The following is a 20,589-nucleotide window of genomic DNA, read 5'->3' as shown; positions in this document are numbered from 1 at the left end:
ACATGCTCATGGTAAAAAGAAGTAAAAATATTAACATGGAAATTAGAGTGTGACCCAGATTAAGGAAAAGCACGAAACGAGGGGGTGCAGCCCTGAATCAGGCCTCTTTCCCACCAACAGGGTTCTGGAGCCTGTGCCGTAATTTGAACCATGAGGCGGGTTTTCCACCGCCGAAACACTCGGTGCTCGGCCGAAAATGGGTTCAATTCCGCTAGCTGGTCTCGAACCACGAACGCGTGATGAAAGCGTGTGAGAAAGTGGAAAATAAAAACTATTGTAGGCGTAGCTTGATGGGAGTACTATTCGCTGCCCGCAGGCGGTATGGGAGATTTTGATTGGGTGGGCAAGAATCAGATTTGGGTGGGCTGAGCCCACCCTTGTCCTATGCTTTCGCCGGCCCCGCCTGAAAGTGTCCCGCATGCGCAGTAGAGGACGCGATAACGTCACATGTAGCGAGCGTGCTCAATGTTTGCGGAAGTCACACGTTTTCCATCCCGCGTCCGTGTAACGGGACGCAGAATAGTGACGTTTGTCGAGTATCAGTGGCGTGCAGGTCGGATAAATGCGACCTGGCCGTACACATTCAGGTCGCATTTAAAAAGATCAGATACGTATCAGATTTAGGACCACATATCCAAGTGGCCTGAGTCGCATTTGAAAAAATCTGATCTGTGTTGTTCAGACTGGCATGGAAAGATCAGACACAGGTCGCATGAGGGCGAAAAAATCGGATTTGGGTCACTTCAGGCTGCAGTGTGAACGTAGCCAAAGACGATTTTCTGTGGAAGATGGGATACCTCAGCACCCTTTAGTTATAACACATACACCTACATCTACTTTTTAAGTTTGTAAGCTAAGTCTCAAATAAAATTGTGTTTATCTCCATAATAATTTTACTTATTTAAAGTGTTTGCTTTTTGTAATGTTTTATAAAATAAAATTGCTTGAAAATACAGACATCTTTAGTAGTATTTAGGCTATTATATCTGTCAGTGAATTATTCATTTATTTTACAGAATTACACTTAATATAAGAATTTATGTTTAACACAAATATTCCTTATTTAGTTCTACTAATGAAAATTGATGTAGTCAAATCAAATATTTTAAATCATGATATTCATCATTTTTATTAAGCATGCACAATTACATTTTTTTGTAATTTTTACAGGGTCCTTGAAATATTTTTTAGCGTGTGCACTTGACACAGTTCCTCTGTCAGGGCCATCTCAGCCATGTCCCATGGAGGCTGTTCAGACCAAATGCTGTCTTCATTATCGTCTGCCCTGAATGGGGAAGTTTCAAATCCTTTCAGGATTTAAAAGCTAATAACTTCAGCATACTTGAAGCCAAGCCTTTCAGCTATTCAGCTATTACTTGGTGTTTCAAAATATTTTACGGTTTAAGCACAGTGAGCGTTTAAGTTTAAGGTGTTTTTTCAGGCATTTCAGAGTTTATAATGGTTGTGTATTGCGTTTGCTAGAGTGGGAGCCTGATTAGTGAAGTGGGAGACTTCAAAACTTTCATGTGGAAAATTTATTTTTAAACTGCCACTGTGTCCACACTCTTTGCGCGACAGCCATCATTTTATGCTCAAAATGTAGAGCTGCTTCTCTACTTTCAAACAATGTGTCTCTAAACCCTGTCAAATGTATACTTTTTAAACTGTGAGGCTTCAAGCAGAGGGAGTACCTTCCAACTCCTTCATTAACCTCCATAGTAATTTCAGAGAGGTGGATTTTCTCCAAAGCAGAAATGAGCACCTTTTTTAAACTGCTCCCACGGCCACACTTTTGAGCCCAGGAAAATAAAAATTACACCAGTGTTTAGAACAGGTCCTTGTGACGCTCACAGTTCAAAAATTATTTTGATAGGAGCTACGGTTTTTGATTTAGAAGCAGTTATTTGACAGGTGCGCTGAGGCAAATTTGACAGAGTGCATGCATCTCAGCAGCTAAGCAGTGCACCTGGCAGGTGTTTTCAGTTAGTGCATTTACAAGCATTCAGCTTGGCAGAGCTCTCAAATATGTATGCTTGCAAACCTCAATCCTCCTGTGACTATCCTGTTGGCTCAGTGGTCGAAAAGGGGACCGTGAATGCACAAGAAGCAGACAGAGCAGGTTCAAGTCCCACTTTACTCCAAACTTTAAAAATTTTCCATTGAGCATTCATTCACCAGCTTAAACTCTTTCAGCCAGATTTAAGCTCTTTGGAGCATTTCCTGGCATTTCAGCTAGAGACACCATTTAGGCTTTAAAATAAAGCCAAGCCTTTCAGCTGTTTAGCTATCCAGCTGTTCAGCTGTGCTTTGAAATGTGATAACTTCAGCATACCTTCAGCTAGAGACACCATTTAAGCTTTAAAATAAAGCCAAGAGTGCATGCACCTCAGCAGGTAGGCAGTGCACCTGGCAGGTGTTTTCAATTGGCGCATTTACAAGCATTCAGCTTGGGAGAGCTCTCCAATATGTATGCATGCAAACCTCACTGCTTGTGTGGGACTCCTGTTGGCTCAGTGGTAGAAACAGGAACCATGAATGCACAAGAAGCAGACAGAACAGGTTCAAGTCCCACTTTATCCTAAACTTAAAAGATTTTCCATTGAGTTTTGAACTTTAAATCTTTTCATATTCAATGATATTATACTTATTCTTTCCACAGTTTTCTGCACCTTCTTTCTCCTTCATGTTTAGGACAAAGTTTCAGTGTGTGTTTATTTCTTCCAGCCATTTTTGACACTTTAAAACCTTTTATATTGACACTTGAGCAAACTCCCGCTGAACAAGAAAAAAAGGCTTGTTGCTTTTTGCTGTGACAATGCTCACTCTAGTGGTTAACCAGAGAAGCAGTAGCATTAATGACACAATGTCATAAGAGCATGCTCAGGAAAAATGGCCAGAGGTCATCAGCTGCCATAGCCATCTGACTCATGGTGGCCCATTATCAGCCACCCTCAATAACCACACATTGACATCACAAACCAACAATCACAGTGAAACCAACAAAACATCACTGAATAACTGATAAAGACCAATAACTAAAACTCCCAAACATCAGCATAAACACTCCCATAAGTCCCTGCTTCTGTGGCTCCTCCCATTGGCTGCCACAATTTTACATTCATTCTGTCCACAATTTTCTGCACTTTCATTCTCCTTCGTGTTTAGGAGAATCATTCAGTTTATTTTAACATTTTCAACAAGATTCCCAAATATTTCAGGAATGACAGCAATTCAGCTGAAAGCCTTCAGCTGCAAGACATTAAACTACAGTACTAAACTTGGATTTAACTTCTCAATATGTTTTACGGTTTTTCTTCAACTCCAGTTTAAATATCTTCAGGCTGATTCTTGCCATTTAAAACTTGTCAAATTCATTGATATATTGGCAAGCTACAATTGAAGTCCTTGTAGTTTCTGGCAATTCATGTGATCACCTACTGCTTACACAGAGAAGCTGCATTTAATTTAGACAAAGTGAGAACACCTTACACATGAAAAATGGACCATGGTCATCTGCTGCCATAGCCACTTGAGTCATGGTGATGCCCTTTCAATATCTTTTCTGGTTTTTCTTCAGCTGCAGTTTAAATGTCTCCAGGCATTTTTCTTTATCTTTCACAACTCTTTATATTGAGTGGTAATTAAACAAGCTTGAGTTAAAGAAAAAAGATATCATCTAACTCTTTGCTATCCCTGTGCTCACCTACTGGTTGCACATAGGAACTGCACTTATGTTACACAAACTTGAACAGGAAAAATGGCCATCAGCTGCCATAGCCATCTCACTCATGGTGGCCCATTTTACCCATTTCAATGTCTTTTATGGTTTTTCTTCAGCTGCAGTTAAAATTTCTTCAGGCTTTTTTTCTGCCCTTTAAGAAAATCGAGTTTAATTTAGCTACTTTCTTGACAATTTCAGCTGTTTTGCATTTCAAATTCATTTTCAGCATTTTTCAGCTGCTTTAACTCTTTCAGCCAATCAGAATTCAGCTCTGAAGCATTTCCTGGCATTTCAGCTCCAATCTTTCAGCATGCAGCATTCACAGTGCATTTTCTTCAGGAAATGCTTTTTCTAGTTCATTGTAATAACATTTAGCTCTGTTCGATGATTTATACCTTATTTTTGATCAACTTTGCTCTCTGGGCAAATTGCAGGGTGGACAAGGTTTCTCCAAAATATTCTGAACCAGGGTGCACGTTGGCTATGATGCAAGTCTTGGCATTGCCTCCAAGGGAGTTCTGAAATAAGAGTAACAATCAAATTGTTAAACTACATGTCACTGAACATTAAGATAAGATAAGATAAGATAAAACTTTAATAATCCCACGACGGGGAAATTTGTGCATTACAGCAGCTCAATACAGAGAAAAAATGAAAAGGATGAGTAAGAACAAATAACTAAACTAAAAACTAAAATTCAATAGAATAAAATAAAATAGAATAAAATAGCAAAAAACTATACACATATACATAAGCACTATATACATAAATATATATATCAGTGTCAATACCCACATTTACATATACACACATATACACACACACGTCAAAACACTATATAAAGATATCAAAATATTATATACATTTGTAGCCGGTAAGGTACACAGCATACACGGTATGCATTATATGGGTGAGTGTAATAAATAAAATGTATCTGACTGTATGGATAAAGTGATGGCAGTGGAGGTAAAGTGTCCAAGTGACTCAAGACATTATGATGTGTTATACAGTCTAACTACTGTTGGGATGAATGACCTGCGAAAGCGCTCCTTCCTGCAGCGAGGATGTTTCAGTCTCTGACTGAAGGAGCTGCTCAGCTCACCCACGGTCTCATGAAGAGGGTGATGGGGGTTGTCCATGATGGATGTCAGCTTTGCTAACATCCTCCTCTCACCCATCACCATCACAGACTCCAGAGGACATCCCAACACAGAGCTAGACCTCCGCACCAGTTTGTCGATCCTGCTCCTGTCCCTTTCGGTGCATCCACCCCCCCAGCAGGCCACTGCGTAGAAAAGGGCAGATGCTACCACTGAGTCATAAAAGGTCTTTAACAGAGTCCTGCAGACACCAAAGGACCTCAGTCTCCTCAGCAGGTGTAGTCGACTCTGGCCCTTCTTATACAGGACGTCTGTGTTTGTACTCCAGTCCAGCTTGTTATTGAGATGAACACCCAGGTACTTGTAGGAGACCACTGTCTCAATGTCCTTTCCCTGGATGTTCACCAGTGCTGTAGGGGGTGGCTTCCTCCTGAAGTCTATGATCATCTCCTTCGTCTTGCTGGCGTTGATTTGGAGTGCGTTGTTCTCACACCAGCCGACAAAGTCACTGATGACACCCCTGTATTCCTGGTCGTTCCCATCTGATACGCATCCGATGATGGCCGTATCATCTGAGAACTTCTGTAGGTGGCAATGGTCTGAATTGTACCTGAAATCTGAGGTGTACAGACTGAACAGGAAGGGTGAGAGGACAGTGCCCTGTGGCGCCCCCGTGCTGCAGACTACTACATCAGACACACAGTCATGGCACCTCACATACTGTGGTCTGTTGGTGAGGTAGTCGATGATCCATGCCGTCAGCTGCCTGTCCACTCCGGCTCCCTCCATCTTCCCTCTCAACAGTGCAGGCTGGATGGTGTTGAAAGCACTGGAGAAGTCAAAGAACATGACCCTCACAGTGTTCCCTGCCTGCTCTAGGTGAGAGAGGGATCTGTGCAGCAGGTAGATGACGGCATCGTCCACCCCGATGCCAGGCTGGTAGGCGAACTGCAGGGGGTCCAGCGCTGAGCTCACCAGTGGGCGGAGGTGGTGCAGGATGAGCCTCTCCATGGTCTTCATCAGGTGAGAAGTCAAGGCCACAGGTCTGTAGTGGTTGGACTCCCTGGGCTGTGCGATCTTTGGCACTGGAACTATGCAGGAAGTCTTCCACAGTTCAGGGACCCTCTCCAGATTCAGGCTCAGGTTGAAGATGTGCAGGACCACCTGACAGAGCTGGTCTGCACAATCCCTGAGCACTCTGGGGCTGATTCCATCTGGACCCGCTGCCTTCCTGATCTTCGTCTTCCTGAGCTGACTTCTCACCTGATCAGCTGTGAGGTGGATGTGAGGCTGGGTTGGGGTGGGTGATGGGGCTGGCTCCGCTGTAGGTGAGGGTGAGGAGAGTGCAGGCAATGATAGCATTGCACCAGGAGAGAGGGGGGTCAGCATAGAGAAGGGGGCAGATGGGAGCTGAGGGGTGGGGGAGGTGGTCAACGACCCAGAGTCAAATCTATTGAAAAACAGATTCAAGTTGTTAGCCCACCCCCGGTCAGCAGACACTGTGGCTCCTCCATTGTCCTCAAAGTGGCCAGAGATTTTTTTCATGTTTCTCCAGACTTCTCGGACTTTGTTATGTTGGAGCTGTTCCTCCATCTTCCTCCTGAAGCTCTCTTTGCCTCTCCGGATCTTGTATTTTACATCCTTTTGCACTCTCCTCAGTTCCTCCTTGTCTCCAGATCTGAAGGCCCTCTTCTTCTCGTTCAGCAGGGCCTTCAGCTCTGGGGTCACCCACGGTTTATTGTTGGAGAAGCACCGTACCTTCTTGGTTGGCACAGTGTTCTCCACACAGAAGTTCATGTAGTCTGTGATGCAGTGGGTGAGGGCGTCGATGTCCTCACCGTGAGGCCTGCAGAGTTCCTGCCAGTCTGTACATTCAAAACAGTCTCTCAGGGCCTCACTGCAGTCCTCAGACCACAGTCTTATTGTCTTCTTGGTGGGGGGTTTCCTCTTCACAATGGGGGTGTAGGTGGGGTGAAGAATGACCAGGTTGTGGTCTGAGTGGCCAAGCGGGGGTAGAGGTGATGAGCTGTAAGCCTCCTTTGTGTTAGCAAACAGCAGGTCTAGAGTTTTATTGTCCCTTGTGTGGCAGTCAACATATTGGGTGAAGTTAGGGAGAGTGGAAGAAGGTGAGGCATGGTTGAAGTCCCCAGAGATGATAATCAGGGACTGCGGATGTGCCGTCTGTAACTGAGAGACGGTGGTGTGGATGTCCTCACAGGCTGCTGTAGCGTCGGCCGACGGCGGGATGTAAACAGTTAACACAATAACATGTGAAAACTCCCGGGCCAGGTGGTATGGCCGAACGCTAACCGCTAACAGTTCAATGTCTTTGGTACAGCGCTGCTCCTTCACAGTGATGTGTCCTGGGTTACACCATCTCTCATTAACGTACATCGCCAGTCCCCCACCTCTCCTCTTACCACTCTCCCGCATGCTCCGGTCCGCTCTCACCAGTTGAAAGCCCTCCAATGTTACTACGGAGTCCGGTGTGTGGTCCGTGAGCCAAGTCTCCGTGAACAGCAGGAGGCTGCTCTGCTGGTACTCCCACTGCAGTCTGGTTAGCGCCGCCAGCTCTTCCATCTTGTTGGGTAAAGATCTTACGTTACCCATGAGAATAGATGGAATGCTCGGTTTGTACCGTCTCCTCCTCTCCCGGTACTTCGCTCCAGCTCTGCATCCCCTCCTCCGACGCTAAACATGAAATACTATATCTTTAATTTCACATAAATTGATGCAGAAGGTGCCTACACAATGCGAGATTTTAGAAGTTTTATATATTCATTATAATCCATACTCTGCAACTTAGGATGTTAAGTTTGCAAGGTAAGACCCTACAACACAATGAAAATACCTGACTCTTAGGCCATGGTGCATATCTGCAATTCCTCTGCTATTTGTTTCCATGCTACGGCCTCCCTGACATAAGTCATACTAACAGCTGGAGGACAAATTACAAATAAACTAGATGTTCTTATTTGTTGGAATCTCATTTGTTTATTTTACTTCTGTCTATTCCATTTATTTGTTTTTTTCTCCCCACAGTATAGCATTGCTGCATTCCTATTGGCTGGTTAGCAGGCTTAGGTGATAGCAGAAATTATACTGTGCAGTCATCCTAAAGACCATTAAAACAAGTGTCCGGTGTCAAACATGCAGCCCAGGGGGGACAGATTTGGCCCCCGGGAGGGTACAATTTGGCCCGCTGGATGACTTTGCAAAGTGTGAAAACTGTAGCATAATAGAACACATTGCTATTTTGGTGTAGTGATGCAAAGCCAGGATGAGGAGGATAAATAACTTTTACATTTAAACAAATAGTTTTCATCCTAAAGATGTGGCACCTACTTCTATCTATTTATTTAGACTCACTGTGGAGTAACTAAGACATATTATTTTTCTGAGGACATCTCAGGCTGTTCATCAAGATTTCGGTAAAATGCGCATGTTTTCAGAATGTACTCATACTTCCTCACACTTAATAAAATGGGTGGATGTTTTTTCATGTAGGTAAAAAAAAAAAAGATTTTACTCTCGGCCCTACTTGAGATCAATTTTGGGCTATATGTGGTCCCTGACCTACAATTAGCTTGATGCCCCTGCAACAAACTTTGAACCTATCTTATTGCCCTACCTGGGGCATCCCAAAACCAAAATGTATTAGCATCTACACTTACCCTGAGAAGAAAAGTGAGCTTTGAATTCCTGTAGCAGATGTGGCGGTTCTTCCCATTAGACACGTCCACGAGTGCCATGATCACTTGGCCAAGGCACATGAGGGAGCGACTGATATTGCCGGCCTCCTGAAAGAGAAGCAGTGAAGAAAACAGCTGATATAGACCAGAAACCAAATGCAGTACAACAGTGTAATGGCATTCAGGCACAAAGCTTTACCTTCAGTCTCAAGCCCTCTGTGTGTGTGTGTGTGTCTTTCTGTCTCTCAGACCCTGCCAGATCAACCAGATTCAGCTGAGACTAGGGCTGCATAAAACGATTATTTTAGTAATCGAGTATTCTATCGATTATTCCATCGATTAATCGGATAAGAAATACTTTTTTTATTAACAGTTTATCTGCATATTTTAACTTCCGTACTGCAGTTTTTCGCCCGTGAACAAGCAGCGGTGGATGGAGCAGCTACAAAGTTCTCTTTTCTTCACCTTAACACTTGCTGATCAGGTGCTTGATGAAGGACCTCCAGCTGTTTCACATATTTAATGGTGGTTACTAAAAGAAAAAGCTGCTGTTTTGGACGCTGGAAAAACGTTTCCTTTTGCACTACTTGAGCTCACTGTCTCTTTGCGCTTGCGCAGTTAAAACCGCTGCCTGCTATGAGTGTTTTGAAAAACTAGTGGCTGCGGGAGCCATGGCGCATGTGTGAGTAATGTTGTAACGCTTTGTATTCACAAGCATTCTCGAAAATACGTTTCTACTGCAGGTCTATATTTAGTCACTAATAAGGGATTCAAGTATAAAAAAATATTTTGACGGAGCTCCTCGGTCCTGGGGGGCCGGGCCTTCCGGTACCGAACCATCGCTAGTGCTAATGGCCTGTGGTCACTAGCAAACCAGTTCTGGTAGCTACAGCTGAAGTAAAGACAAAAATAATAAATAACAGCTGAAATTCCCAGCGAGCACAACACACACAGACACACAGAGAGCAGTGGAGGTGTGGAAGTGCATGTCAGCGATAGTTGCCACCTGTCCCATAAAGTACGGGACCCCTGCATGTTACGGAGCCGTATTCCACGGAGTCCCGTAACATACGGGGTTCTGTATGTTACGAGACAGGTGGCAACTCTAGCGATGATCCACTCTGTGTGAAAGGAAACCCATCGCAGGGACGGAGAGCTTTTTAGAATCTCTGTGTGCGCGCGCGCGATTCATACTCCAGTCCAGAAGGTGGCGGTAATGCAGTTCTATGTTGGTTTGCCAGCCACCAATAAACCCACAAAAAGACGACGGAGCACTAATGCTGCTAATGCTAGTGAGGAGCGCCGCTTACACCGAGACAGCTGAGCGCTGGTGTTGAGACCTCCGTTCCCATCCCAGGATCTCCCGTAGTCGGGTTTCCGAGTCGTTCTTCTCCACCCTCATCGTCTGCTTCTCCACTTTCAGCCCTCGTTTCCGTAACTCGAGGCCAGCTTCGTGCGCACTGTTGTATGTGCGGACTCCGTTCTCCCAGTGTATGCGTATGTTTGTGTAGGGTGTTTGAAATCGTATGCCGTTATCCTTTAAGCATTTCTTTACTGTTTGATACTCTTTGCGTTTTTTTGATGATCTCAGTGGCGTAGTCATGGTCAAAATAAATTTTCTGGTCGTTCAACTTGATCCGCCCTCTTTTCCAAGCTTCTTTCAGCACCATTTCTTTTGTCATAAATTCCTGCAAGTTAACCACTATTGGTCTCGGTGGTGCTCCTGGGGAGGGTTTCTCTGCCGGTGCACAGTGCGCCCGTTGGATTTTCAGATCTAAGTCAGCTGGTAGTGAGAGCTCCTGCTTGAGAAGGTTCACGATGAATTGAGTCACTGATTTCCCTTCCTCTCCTTCTCTCACCCCAAACAGTTGAATATTGTTCCTTCTGGACCTGGATTCAAGATCGGTCAGTTTGTCTTGATTGGATTTTTGTCGTTCAATGCTCGCGATTAACGCTTCGGCCAACTCCCTTGTTACGTCTTCAGCATGTCCCACGCGAGTCTCCGCCTCATCCATTCTTTCTGTCAAAACTTGCATCTCTTTAGTGAGGTTGTCAAGTTTGTTGCTCATTTCCTGGTGTAACGTTTTAATATCTTTCCTTAGATTACCGTTGTCTTCCTTTATATCTGCCTTGAGGTCTCCAATAGCTTTTAGCAGGTCACTTGTTGTCACGCTAGCTCCAGGGCTAGCTGTTGCTAGTCTCGCTGTGTTGCTAGCTTTTGTCGGCGGATTGTTCTTATCTTGTGATTTTGGCATTGTTGCGTTTTCTTGGCCACTTGAGCTCTTCTTCACCCCTTCTTTGTGTTAATAAAGTACTTATCCTTAAGTCTTTCGAGTTTATAGTGGGGTATTTATAATTATTTCGAGGAGCGATCACCAGGCACGTCTTCCTTTCTACGCCATGACACCAGAAGCCTCTTTGATCAGCTTTTTAAGTTGTTTTTAGAGCTGCAATTTCTTTACCTCAGCGTTCACGTATCATGCTTAGAGCTTCTTTAAATGCCTAACATCGAGTTATCATAGCAGCGTTTGGCCGAATTTTACGCATTTTAGGTGAACAACGAAAAATTATAGGTTTGATTGGGCTACCTTTCCCACTGGGATTCATTGCTGACATGGAAATATCCGCCGTAAAATTACGTTGGCCCTGAAGTGCAAACCACAACAACATTAACTAAGCACAATTACAAATTACAAAAACACAACAACATTAACAAAAACACAACGACATTAACTAAGCACAATTACAAATTATAAAAACACAATATTAACTAATCACGAGCAGTCGCGGGCAAGGTTGGTGGTGGTTCTTCTTCGTGGATTCAAAAAAATCGTTTTGGGTTTTTTTTTTTGTTTTTTTACCAACGTTATTTAGTTCAACGTCATCAATAGCCTATCCGGTTGTTAAGTGATGACGTAGAATTCCATTTCCGGTGTTGTGCAAAATTCTGTTCCCCGTGTCGGGAGAGCGCAGACAGAGAGGCTATCCGACAGTCTTCACAGCTCTTCTGATCAATTTCTCGGTAAAATCTTTTACAGCGTTTATTCCTCTCATTAAGAACAACAGCTCCTGTGAATATGAAAACATTTGCTTTTTATTTGCCAAAGTTACACGGGGGGAACGAAATATTTCAGCCATCCAAAATATTGTGTTCCCCCTCCATGGCATGGGAACAAATTAATTTGCCAGCAAGTCTTATACAGTGTCATTTTACCAAGAAATCGATCAGAAGCTCCGTGAAGACAGTCCGATCCGCCTCTCTGGCTGCAGTTCGTGCTCCCAACCAGGGTTATAATAGTTTTGGATTTTACATTATAGTTTAGTTTTAGTTAGTTTTTACTTTTTTTTCTCTAATTCAGTTAGTTTTAATTAGTTTTCAGAGTGTTTTTTCTCGTTTTTATTTTTGGTTTCATGCTTAGTTTTAGTTAGTTTCAGTATTAGTTTTAGTATTTTCATACCTAATCAGGTGCAAGATTCAAGGCCCAAAAGTGACTATTGTGTAATGAAAACTTGACAAAAGATACCGTTTAAAGAAATATATTCAACAACCAACTGTTCACAAGACATGCTAAATGTGTGTAATATTAAGGACACACATGAACATCAAAAGGGAGAAACAAAGAAAAACATGAATTCCCAAACTCAATAAATTCTACAATAAACTCCACAGTAAACTTCAGCATCAGTGCAGTAGATTAACAACACCTACATGTGGTGTTTGACAAAAACAAACTCTTTGAAGGAGTCAAAGCTCAATTCCGGCTGCATCCTGATGTTCTCACCACCCGAAGCTGCTTCTGTTTTGGAGCTAGCTTGGTTAGATGCTCGCTAATTAAACTTGCAGTTTCTTTGCGGCCTCTGTACATAACCTACGGAAGTTGCCGACCTCATGTCCACATTTATGCTTGTGTAGCTGGATTGTGTGTGTTAATTACCTTGTGGTCGTGTGCAGGTGTTTTATATGCGGCGCAGGCTGGGACTTCTTTTTTGGTCCTCGCTCTTTGTGCTCAGTTTTTTGGCTGCAAACATATTTGTCCCTGTTTTTTTTCACTTTCTTCATTCCTTCACATCCATCCTGATAGTTGCAGCAGTCTCCTACCAGGAATTTGCTGACAGTTGTGAGTCCTTATATTGATGCTTTGATTATTATTCCTTTCCTTTGATTGTTATTCTCTCACTGATAAAGTAGCCGGAAACGCACAAGGACGCAACAGTTTAGTCACAACATTCTGGGCTGCGTGGACCCGACAAGTAGTCACATTTTTCCTTGCTGAGAGGTCGTGTTACAAAATAAGCCTTGTAAAGGTTTATCCATCTGGGTCAAGAGACAAGGCTAAGAGAGTCTACGCCATCTTAGATGAACAAAGCAACCGATCGCTAGTTACCTCATTGTTCTTCGAAGTCTTCAGCGACACAAGTTCAAGTTCTCCTTACACTTTGAGAACATGTGCTGGAGTGAAGCAAGTATCGGGAAGAAGGGCTTCGGGCTACGAAGTGGAATCTCTGGATGGAACTGTTCGCCTCCCATTACCATGTCTTATAGAGTGTAATGACATCCCGAACAACAGAGACAAGATTCCAACTCCCGATGTGGCATTCCACCATCCTCATTTAAAGTCATTGGCACACCTGATCCCAGAGGCCGATCCAAATGCCCCAATCATGCTTCTTCTGGGCCATGACATGCTTCGTGTTCACAAAGTCCGCAAACAGGTGAACGGCACTCACAACTCACCTTACGCGCAGAAGTTGGACTTGGGGTGGGTGATAGTCGGCAATGTATGCCTGGGCAACGTGCACAAGCCATCAACAGTTTGCACCTTCTTCACCACTGTCTCTGATATTGGACGCCCCTCACTTTTCCGACCATGTCCAAATGTGTTTTCATGTTAAGGAAAGTTATGGCGGATTCCCAGCCAACGAACACCTTCCAGCATGCTTGGAGGAGTCATCTGTTTGTGATGTCTCCTCCACTCAGCGAAGAACAAGAAAGGTGGTACTTACCCACATTCGGTGTTTACCACCCGAGAAAACCGAAACAAATCCGGGTTGGCTTCGATTCGAGTGCCCAGTTCAATGGCATATCCCTCAATGATGTGCTGCTAACTGGACCGGATTTGAACAATACGCTCCTCGGAGTTCTGATCTGCTTCAGAGAAGAAGCAATTACCTTCATGGTAGACATCGAGCAGATGTTCTACTGCTTTCTAGTCAAAGAGGAGGACAGGAACTTCTTACGTTTCCTTTGGTTTGAAGACAATGACAAAGGCATTGTCGATTATCATATGAGGGTCCACGTCTTTGGCAATAGCCCCTCTCCTGCAGTGGCCATCAACGGTCTGCACCAGTCTGTTCAAGGTGGTGAGTTCCATGTCAACCATGATGTTCAGCATTTTGTGATGCATGACTTCTATGTAGATGACGGGCTGAAGTCTCTACCCACAACTGAGGCTGCCATCAGCCTGCTCAACACAAGATGTACTCTCGAAGTCAAATCTGAGACTGCACAAGGTCGCTGCAAATAGCAAGGAGGTCATGGAGGCTTTTCTTCCATCTGATCGGGCCAGCGATTTGAAAGAGCTAGACCTTGATGTCGATCACCTTCCAATGCAACGCAGTCTTGGACTCGGTTGGAACCTCCAGACAGACTGTTTCCATTTCAGTGTCACAGAGGAGATGAAGCCTTACACCCGACGTGGAGTCTTATCTACCATCAATGGTCTTTACGATCCTCTTGGGTTTGCAGCACCAATCACTATCCAAGGCAAGGCAATCTTAAGAGAGCTCACTCAAGGTAGTGGAGATTGGGACGCACCTCTACCAAAGGAAAGGGAGGAAGCCTGGTTAGCGTGGAGAGTATCTTTGACTGAACTCTCTCACCTTTCGATTCCCAGATTATACACCAGAATGTCACCTTCAGCAGCTGCCAGGAAAGAGTTGTGTGTCTTCTGTGATGCGTCGATTAAGGCTATTGCTGCGGTAGCGTATTTGAAAGTCACAGACACTGGAGGTTGCAATCAGATTGGATTTGTCATGGGCAAAGCCAGGCTAGCCCCACGTCCAGAGCATACAATTCCCAGATTGGAGCTCTGTGCAGCAGTGCTTGCCATCGAGCTAGCTGACCTAGTGTCCACAGAACTGAACTTTCAGCTCGACACTGTATCTTACTATACGGATAGTAAAGTGGTCCTGGGCTACATCCATAACGAAACCAGACGGTTCTACGTCTATGTCAGCAATCGGGTACTACGGATCAGAAGATCATCTAATCCAAACCAATGGTACTTCGTACCCTCAGATCAGAACCCAGCAGATCATGCAACTCGTTTTGTTGCTACTGGCCAACTCATCCATACCAACTGGTTGGTTGGACCTAAGTTTCTGTACTTACCTGAGCTAGTGGTCTCTGAGAGAAGATACGATCTGGTTGAGCCAGACATAGATCCAGATGTGCGACCTCTAGCATCTACCTTGAGCACAACCACATCCCCTGAACATCTGGGTTCCCAACGATTTGCCAGGTTTTCTTCCTGGAAGTCACTCACCTATGCGATGGCCCGCCTTGTGCACATAGCACATCTTTTCCATGTCAAGGTAGCCAGAAGTGACTCCTGTAGAGGCTGGCATTACTGCAAGGCAGATATCAGTGTTGAGGAGAGGAATCAAGCTTCAGCCATCATCATTAAAACAGTACAAGAGGAGACCTATTGCCAGGAGATCAAGTGCATCCAGGAACAGAAAAAGATTCCTCAAAACAGCCCTCTGAAGAACTTGGACCCCTTTGTTGCCACTGATGGTCTGTTAAAGGTTGGAGGTCACCTTCAACATTCCAACCTGGGTCAAAGTGAGAAAACTCCAGTGATTATACCAGGACAACATCATATTTGCTCATCCGACACCACCACGAGCAGGTACAGCACCAAGGCCGACTCTTTACTGAAGGTGCCATTCGGTCAGCCGGCTTCTGGATAATTGGTGGGAAGAGGAAAACGAGCAGGGTCATCCATCAGTGTGTGATTTGCAGACGTCTTAGAGCTCCTGTTAGTGTTCAGAAAATGGCTGACCTCCCAGCAGCTCGCCTGTCTTCAGATCCTCCTTTTACACATGTTGGACTTGATGTTTTTGGTCCTTGGATCATCTGTTCACGACGGACTAGAGGTGGTCTTGCACACAGCAAAAGCTGGGCTGTGATATTCACTTGTATGAGTGTGAGAGCCATTCACATTGAAGTAATTGAATCCCTTGAATCATCCAGCTTTATCAATGCCTTCAGGCGATTCATTGCAGTTCGCGGACCAGTCAAGCACATCTACTCGGATTGTGGCACCAACTTCATTGGTGCTTGTAAGGAGATGAAAATACCTTCCAACATTGACAGTACCACAGTGAAAACTTACCTGTCAGATCAAGGCTGCGTGTGGACTTTCAATCCTCCTCACGCCTCTCATTTTGACGGAACTTGGGAGAGGATGATTGGTCTTGCAAGAAGGATTCTTGACTCTATGTTCATCCAGATGAAAGACAAACTTACCCACGAAGTGCTGACAACTTTCATGTCGGAGGTTGCAGCAATCGTCAACGCCAGACCTCTGGTTCCTGTGACGACTGACCCTGATGACTCATTCATCCTGACGCCTGCTGCTTTACTCACTCAGAAGATAAACATCGTTCCAGCACCTGCAGGAGAGTTTGGAGCTTCGGACCTTTACAAGCACCAGTGGCGCCAGGTCCAGCATTTGTCTAACACCTTCTGGGACCGATGGCGGAAACAGTTTCTCCCAACACTGCAACCACGCAGAAAGCGGCTGGTAGCTCATCCAGACATCAAAACAGGAAGTGTCGTACTCCTTAAGAACATTCAGTCGCCAAGAAAAGAATGGCCTCTTGGATTTGTGACGCAGACTTTCCCGAGCAAAGACGACAAAGTCCGGAAAGTTGAGGTGAAGGTCTGCAAAGCAGGAGGTTCTTCAGTCTTTCTCAGGCCTGTCACTGAGAGAGTGCTTCTCTTCTCTCCAGATGGCTAAGAACTGTTGTAATCTAGCAGTGGCGTGAGATCACGCCAGGCGGGGAGTGTGCTGTTGAGTGTTTTTTAGTGGGTGTATCTGTATATGTGACTGTCCCTTTAAGAGGTACAGCCCAACTATGTGTCATGTGACCTCAACCAGGAAGTAGGTCGAGAGTGAGATTTCTGAGTGTTATCCATGTGTTTAGTCAATTCAATAACATCTGCATACATCTTCGCTCTGAACGTAGCATCGTGGGTGTTATGTTTGATATTTTGTTGTAGATCGTTATGTTCATAGAATTTTTGGTTTGTGAAGTTTGAACTAAAATATTTGTGAATGTTCTATGTAAGGTCATAGTATTGCTGTTGATTCATCATCAGACCAAGCTACCGTGATAAATACGCTAGTTCATTGTCATATATACACGGGAAATCATTACATATTATCGGCGTAAGTTAAGATTGTGTAGAACAGCAACAGTTAAGAACTAGAAGCTAATTCATGTGGAGAATCATTTCATTTATTCACATTAATCGTATGTGTACATGTTAAAAAGAAAAGCAAAGACTGAATAAGTGATGTATCTTTTTGTGTGTTTTAGTTTCACACTTCCTTGGTGTCAATAAACCTGTGGACAAGAAAGCAACTTTCCTCAGAGTCTTGATATTCAGGAAGAGTTTAGCTGACTGTCTAGATGCATTCGCTGCATGTGATGAGGGCAGTACAGTAAGACTGTTGAATAAGTGCAGCTTCTAATTTTGTGTTCTGTTTGCTTTAATGTAAAATATATACTCTGTCACTTCATATACAAATTATTTGCATAGCTTCAAGGTGATAATTAATTGTAGTTTGTAAAATATTTAATTTTGCTCTAATTGATGTTCTTATCCTTGGCTTGTTATGTTCTATTCATTTTATTCCAGCTTCTATACTCTTTACTGTGGCGGGAGACAGGTTCCCTTTGACCCCCTTTTGTCTTTGGACTGATTACTATTTGTTTTGGAGAAAACGTTCATTAAAATACAAAATACCAGATAAATGTGTTAGTCTTTACTTTCAGAAAAATTTTGGGCCAAAAGTTTTTACATTGTTTCTTAAGCCACTTTGGGCTCCTGAACCCAGTCAATGCTACAGTGTACAGTACACTGTAAAAAATTAACAATTGGATCTATCTTAAAATAATTTGTTACCTGGCTCCCTTAAAGTTGGATGTTTATTAAACTGAAAAACTGCTTGATTACACATTTATGAGTTCCTTAAACTTAGAATAATAACTTGGGTTGACAAAGGTTACACTGATGAATTACTTTGATCAACTTATTTAAAATTTAATCAACAAGCTTTTTTAAAAAAAAAAAAAATCATACAAAGAAAGTGTGAAATGCAACCCCAATTTCAAAAAAGTTGTGACACTGTGTAAAATGTAAATAAAAAGTGAATGTAATGGTTTGCGAACATCATAATCCCATAGTTTATTCACAATAATGTACAATTTTAAGAAAAAAAAAAGAGGTAATTTTGAATTTGATGGCACCAACACATCTCAAAAAAGGGCCATAGGGCCATATTCCCCTCTTCTTTTAGCAACAGTCTGTAAACATCTGGGAACTGAGGAGACCAGATGCTGGATTTTTTGGGAGAAGAATGTTGTCCCGTTCTTGTCTGACAGAGGCTTCTAGCTGCTCAACAGTCCTGAGTCTTTTCTGTCATATTCTTCGTTTCATGATGCAACAAATGTTTTCAGTCGGTGAAAGGTCTGGACTGCAGGTGGACCAGTTCAGGACCCGCACTCTTCAGCGATGAAGCCATGCTGTTGTGACAGATGCAGTATGGACTTTAACGTTGTCTTGCTGAAACATGCAAGGCCTTCCCTGAAAAAAAAGATGTTATTTGGATGGGAGCATATGCTGTTCTAAAACCTGCATATACCCTTCAGGATTGATGGTGCCTTTCCAGATGTGCAAGCTGCCAGTTCCATATGCCAAAAATATCACACATAATAAATACTTTTTATACTGGATGCAGCATAAGTATGCAGGACTTTTACTTAGTAACAAAATATTTTGTTCATTGTGGTGTTGATCAGAAACTAGTTGATCACGTGCTGTATTTAAGTAGCAGGTGATCAATTACTTTGATCACCTGAGATATGTTGACTTTAATTTTCATGCTACTTTGCACCACACGTTATATTACACATTGCATTATACTCTCTTATGACATGATTCTAGTTATTTTGCAGATCCAAATCCAAGTGAGAATAGTTATCAAATGTTCCGACTTATGCCAACATTAATGTACCTTGTAAGTGTCAGTGTATGAATTACAATTCAATAATTTCAAATAATACAATTACACAATATTTAAAGGTATGGCATAGTTTTCAAAATTAGATGACTGCTTGTGCTTTTGTGACTCCAAGACTTCTGCTAATATTGAAATGTATGCTGTGTTATGAGTTATAAGTTAAGATTAAGTGGAAAGTAACATTTTTTACATAATTCTATTTAGAAATAGTTTAAGTGGGACCATTTATGTTTATCCCTGCTTACTGATATACAACACCTTTGCCTGCAGTGCCAGTGTGGTTTAATTCATTCACACTTTGCATCTCTTTTTGCATTTGTCACGTATGATGTGTTCCACAGGGATCAGTTTTGGCAATGATTTTATTTTCTTTATACATTATTCTTTATATAATTCAGAGACACTCATGGCTAAATAGATTCTACTATGTGAGCTTATATCAAAACTGTTACAAAGGCTCTCAATAGTAACCTAAATTTTGAGTAGACCTCCACAAAAGTAATACAGGCCTCCTTGAAACCACTTCCTTGTTTGTTTTGCAGTTGTAGAAATGATTCTAGTTTGCAGACACAAGCCATATGATCGTCCTCTTAAAACATAGATACAGTTGTCAAGCTGACACTCTTTGACACTTTTGTATATCCCTTCTTACAACATCTTTGCCTACTTTTGATTTTAAAATTTATGTTAAAAAGTTAGAGGCAGCAGCCAACAATATGAAGCAGTTGACAGCCTTTTTAAATTTAAACTAAGGCCATTGGTATGATTAGTATGCACTGCAAAAAACACAAATATGACCCCCAACCCACCCCCTCCAAAACCATTGGACTACAGTACTGTTAATCTTATAATCCCCCCAAAAACTTGTGCTTTAAGTCCTATACGTTACGCTGCTTTCAGCTTTTACTACACAATATTTTGAGTGAAGTACTTTGTACTTCATGCTATTTATTTTAAAGGTTTAGTTACTTATTATTTTGCAGATTAATTGCTTTATTAACAGCTGCAACGTTAAAGAGATATAGAGATATAGAGATCAATAAAGCAGTCATTGAATGTATCATCAATAATATAATTCTGGAAAGTGTTATTCCACATAATCAGTACATTTACACTATGTACTTTACACAACCTGTGCACCATTAATGTACTTAAGGAGGATTATAGCTTTAATTGAGTAAAAAGTCTAAATATGTTCATCTCCAGCAGAACAATTATCCAACATAAGGCGAAGTTCAAGGCGCAGTTCCACTTTTCACATGAGAAGTTGGTAAATTGTGCTTTTTCTGATTTTTATTTCTATTCTCAATATCTCAATATCGAATATACCCACCCCCATTCAAAAACACCCCTGCCCACAGTAAGCCACTTGAATAAAGTTACTTTCCTCTACTTCACTTTGAATGCAAGGCTTTTAATTGTACAATGTTTTGATACTTTTGTTTAAGGAACGATAACTGCCTTCAATTGTTTCAATAACAAAAATCACTTTTTAAACATGTGCACCATCAATTAAAGCGCTGCACTTACTTTGCCCTGATTACAGGCTGACAGATATTTGGCTCGAGCCAGGCAGTCAACCTTGGTTATAAAGCCTCACCACTGACGGCCCAAATAGCCACTCTGCTTCACGGAGGCGGGGTCTGAGGTCCAGAGGCGTCCAATCAGAGTCCTCGGTGTGCTATCGATTCCAATTTGTCTGAAGCAAAGTTTTTGCGTCCGTCTCTCCTTGATACTAGTCCTGCCTACCGCCTGCCTGCCAG

At 42.8% G+C, this 20,589-nt stretch overlaps 1 long non-coding RNA gene across 1 annotated transcript; it reads right to left on the bottom strand.

Moving 5' to 3' along the window:
- Positions 1–4,190: 4,190 nt before the first annotated feature.
- Positions 4,191–20,481, bottom strand: LOC115801391 (uncharacterized). Its single transcript, XR_004021753.1, has 3 exons — positions 20,357–20,481; positions 8,496–8,621; positions 4,191–4,239 (listed from the first exon to the last, which is right to left on the bottom strand). It is a non-coding gene; the product is annotated as an uncharacterized LOC115801391 (long non-coding RNA).
- Between the last annotated feature and the right edge of the window lie 108 nt (positions 20,482–20,589).

The sequence above is a fragment of the Archocentrus centrarchus genome, chromosome 22 (genome assembly GCF_007364275.1).
Source record: "Archocentrus centrarchus isolate MPI-CPG fArcCen1 chromosome 22, fArcCen1, whole genome shotgun sequence".
Classification (NCBI taxonomy): Eukaryota; Metazoa; Chordata; class Actinopteri; order Cichliformes; family Cichlidae; genus Archocentrus; species Archocentrus centrarchus.
Note: the sequence above shows the minus strand (reverse complement) of the source record. Positions and strands in the feature narration are given on the sequence as shown.